The sequence below is a fragment of the Myotis yumanensis genome, unplaced genomic scaffold (genome assembly GCF_028538775.1).
Source record: "Myotis yumanensis isolate MYYU_CA2020_CCGP unplaced genomic scaffold, mMyoYum1.0.hap1 SCAF_7, whole genome shotgun sequence".
Classification (NCBI taxonomy): Eukaryota; Metazoa; Chordata; class Mammalia; order Chiroptera; family Vespertilionidae; genus Myotis; species Myotis yumanensis.
Window position 1 is genome coordinate 60,716,829 of NW_027223758.1, and position 4,812 is coordinate 60,721,640.

Here is a 4,812-nt window from a genome sequence, read left to right on the forward strand (position 1 = left end):
CAGTCTCTTTAAACCGCTCACATAGGAATGAAATAAATCTCCCCAGAGTGCCAATTTTAAGTGTTGGATTTAAAAAAAAAAAATCAAAGAATGGCAGTGGAATTTCTGAATTGGCTAGGACAGCCAGCACTATTTTCCTATAAAACGTTTGTAGTTCATTTTTAGGAAATTCTACCCAATCACCGGTGACTACTTGAATGCCTAGTTAACGTCCTCAGGGTTCCCTGGTGACCTTTCAGCGCCCTTTGGTGGTGTCAGATTGCCTTCATTGCACACTGGCGGCAACTGTGCCCGCTTCCTGAAGGTATTTACGTAAGTTACTTCATCCAGCATAGCCGGATCGTGCGTATGAGTCTGTCTTCCATAGGAATCTTCTTAAAAATCTCCAGCTTCCCTGGACTGGTTGGATGGTGTACTTTTTACTACAGCATCCAATCTATACATTCAGAAACGCTGTCCCGCTCCGAACCTGAGGCTTTCTTAAGGACCTCAGTGAGGAATCGTGGCCCGAGGCAGTCGCAGCCAGGATTCCGCCCTGGAACGCTAATGAATACTGAGGCAGAAGAACCTTAGGGGCATCTTTAAGAGCATCAGCCTGGAGGAAGAGATTTAGCCAAGAGATGATTGTTACAGGACAAAGTCCCCATTTTAAGGCCTTTGCTGAAAGAGTTTCATCCTTAACATAACCTCTTCCCTGGCAGCACCATCTGTGACATAAGCAAACTCTTGGAGCTTAGGAGCATGGATTTCCTCAAGTTTGGAAGCAATAAATCATGAGGTCATTCCAATGGGTTGAAGCATGTTTTTATTTATATTTCTTTGTGTCAACATAAACCCAACAAAAAGCCTTGCACAGGATAAAATGTTTCCCTGTGACGTGTGCATACGTCACATACCTCTAAAACCAGCCCAGAAGCACTGACCTCACCTGTGGTTGGTTCCCAGTCAGAACGCAGAACTTCAAAATGTTTGTCGTGAACGTATTGGGGCTCTTTCTTTAACATGTTGAGCCAAACATCCTTTGAACATCCCCAGCTTAACTCAGGCAAAGGTGGAGGATTAATACAAAGATTTTTAAATCTGTAATTTAAAAATTACGAAAGAAGTCATTCGTCCTATTTCTTTGTGGGTGTTTCAGTGATAATGCAAGGACTGAAAATATAGGTGGCCAGCAATTCCTAATCTCATACTGATGCTTCCTGGAGACCTTCCCTTTCCTTTTTTTTTTTTTTCTGACATCCTGGGCCGCTCTTCTCATCTGGGCCTGAATTATCCGGGCTTCTTGGGGGCAATCACTCTGGCTGGGGCTGCTGCTTAGCTTGTAAATGCCTTGTCCTGACATTCTCTTCAGGTGTGCGAAACCTCACCAGACCCGCTACCACTCGGATCTCCTGATAATTATTTGATTTGCATCTCAGCTCTACAAATCTATAATTTTATTTATTTCTATCTCATTTCCAAGTTACCATGAATACATCATCCTCAAAAGCTAGCCACATGGATTTTATTTTTAAAAAGCTCATATTAGTCCAGATTGTGCTCATGTAGCAAAGTTGTGCATCATTTCAGTAACTCACAGATGTGTATATACATGTACACAGGGTGTCCCAAAAAATGTATACACACTTTAACAGCTGATGGCTCAATTTTGAAAATGAAATGTATTTTACTAAATACTGTATTATACATTTTGGGGACACCCTATATGTATAGATATATGTATAATGCATATATGTGTATAGATACAGATGTAATGTGATGTAACATATACTATACTGTAATATTGCTAAACTTCACAGGTGGCTTAAAACTATCTTTTATACAAGATATAGATACATCTACATCTTTTTATCTATCTATCATCTATCTATCTATCTATCTATCTATCATCTTTGTTTAACAGTTCTTTACCTGATGGTAGGCAGAAATATTCCTCCAGGGCTGTGGAATGTGTTCTAAATTTTTAGTTAAGCCCTTACTTGTCCATCAATTCATCTTAGATCAGCTCAATTTTTTTTCACATCCTGAGTTTATAAGCCTCTGCTAATTTGCAGAGTTGTACATGCAATCTTAAATGTGGAAAAGATTAACGGTGGTGAAAGAGAGGTCAGCAACTTTGCTCGGTCCGTTACCCAGGGGACGAGGGATGGCAATGTCTCAGGTGTCGGGTCTCTTTAACTAACACCTCTTACCTCTGTGATTTGTTGGAGACAGACAATGGGCTGAGCCTGCACCAGCCAGCATGCTCCAAGTCAGACAAACAGAAGCGCCAACAATGCCTTTATTCACAGCTTCCCCACACTAAGTAGGGGGTGAGGACACGCTAAAGGTCAACAGGGGCTGTGGCTATCAAGACAGATGGGCTCAAGTGTCACACTGAAGCCAAAAACTTGTACCTGCTACAACGACAGTAATCAGAGCAGATCGCCATGCTGGCAGGGCCTCCCTGCCCTGAGGAGCTGGGCTCTGTGCTGAGAGAGATGGCTAAGAAGCTCTGTGTACAATCTCAGCTCCTTGGCTACCGGGGAGGCCATATTTTAAGCAATATTAAAAATATCAAGACAGAGAGGGGTTCATTAGAAAACCAGGAAAATTCTCCTCAGGTGGCCGTATTCTCTGAGCAATGTGCCTGGATAAACAGGATTTGGGCTTTCTGGAATGCATGTTCCATTTGTGATCAAAACAGTCAATTAGACTTTTCACAGCACTAACTAATTATTGAGTGTTTGCTGTGAAATATGACCTCTGTGAATTTTCAGGATGTGTATGTGTTTGTAATTTTTGTCTCTTTGATCCATTGCTGTTGCCCAAGTGCCAAGAACAGCACCTTGCCCATAATTGGCACACAGTAAATACTTGTTGATTGATTGTTTCAAGCACTGTTCATAGGTTCTAATACTTTATATATATTATTTCATTTAAATTTCAACAATTAGAATAACACAGATACTGAGTACACCTCAGTGCAAAGATGAGAACACTAGTCAGAGAGGAGTAATTTGCTCTAAATCACACATCCAGAGGTGAAAGACCCAGAATTCAAACCCCATGGTCTGCTTGCAGTACATGTACACTTAATCATATGTACACTAACTCTCATCTCAGACAGGCAATACTTCATATTTATTTTATATTCTATATAATAAAAGCCTAATATGCAAATCGACCAAACGGCAGAACAACTGGCAGGACTGGTTGCTATGATGCACACTGACCATAGGGGGCAGATGGTCAATGCAGGAGCTGCCCCCAGCCCGCAGGCCCCAGACCAGCCAAGGCGGGTGCCAGCGCCCCCCACTCCCCCGGTTGCCCTGATGGTTGCCCCACAGATTGGTCCTGATCACTGACTAGGCCTAAGGACCCTACCCATGCACGAATTTCGTGCACCAGGCCTCTAGTTAAAACATGACTAATCTTATTCTGTTCCACATGGCTCATGATCAGACTGGTTTCCCTGCTTCCAGATGTTTACTGCAAATGCTCTGATATTTTGGAAATATTACTTTCAGAATGTCCGTTCTCTGTCTGCTCCTTTAACTGTCTTTCTCTGAGTCTCCAGCACAGTTCGAATTGGTCAATCTGAAGAAGTTAGGCTGTAAAAGACAACTAATGATACACTTCAGGCTGTGGCCATATTTCTCATGCTGTGGGGAGCCCTTACTTTTACCTGGATTACCAACTCATACTAATGGAAGATGACTTGCTTTCCTTTCCGAGTCTGTGAATGAGTTTGGCTCCGAAGATAGATGCTGTATTGAAACCTCTGGAGAAACAAGTTTCTTCAGTTTACACTTACAAGGGAACTGTGTGGCTTGAGCCATACTCTGTTACAACTAATGAGCCAAAGCCCTGCCCTGAAGTGCTCACTCAGAGAAAGGGAGAGAGCTCAGCTTCCTGACTGCTCCCTCCTGAGCCAATGGCCACTCACAATAGCTTTTGTAACACAGGCACTTGAATTAGGAGCTGGGCTGAGACCATACAGGCAGCAGAGTGGTGATAAAACAATGTGATTACTTTCAGCTATGATAGAATTGGACCATGTGAGCCACAGGTGATAAATTCTATAACGCATTAGTGCATCTCGATGTTACCCATTTTCCATATGAGGGTATGGTTAGCTTTTTTATTTTTTCTTAAAGAATTACCTTCACATTAAGACTGTCTTTTTAAAAAGTTTTATAACTGTCTGATTTGCAGTAATCTTCATTTATGTTCTGGAAATGAGGTTTGGATTTAGTGCAAAATAATCCAGAAGGAAATAGAAGGTAAGGATTATAATCTACCTCCAGGACTTTTTTGAGTAATGGTCAAGATATAGAGAAAGACGAACAGGTTATTTTCTCCCACAGAATTCATGCCCCGCTGGAAACAATATGAACTGGGCAATAACACCAGCAATAACTATTTGTATTTTGGACATGTTCAATGCATAGAGATTAGAGAAGAAAAATGTATTACAATTTAGCAGTTCATAGCCATTAAAATAAAGTATTCTGTCTGAAAGTCGGTCTCAACTATCTCCTCTATCTTATTTCCCATGACTGCCAAAAAATTGAGGAGAGTAATTTAGAAAGTTAAGCCAGAGGAGGACTAACATTGATTGAAGACCTTATGAAATAAATATTACATGGTCCAGGGACAGAGAAGTGTGTATGTGCTCCAATCAAGATGTCATCGTTTGTGTATCAAAGAGAATAGGAACTCTTGTCATTTTGAAAAGTCAATATCAGGTGTGTTTGAGGCACATGAGCAATTTTCTGAGAAGAGAGTTCATAGCTTCATCAGGCTCACGTCAATGGTTATAATTCAGTC

General features: G+C 41.3%; 1 pseudogene; it reads right to left on the bottom strand.

Moving 5' to 3' along the window:
- Positions 1-201: 201 nt before the first annotated feature.
- Positions 202-2,431, bottom strand: LOC139013497 (G1/S-specific cyclin-E2 pseudogene; annotated as a pseudogene).
- Positions 2,432-4,812: the final 2,381 nt, after the last annotated feature.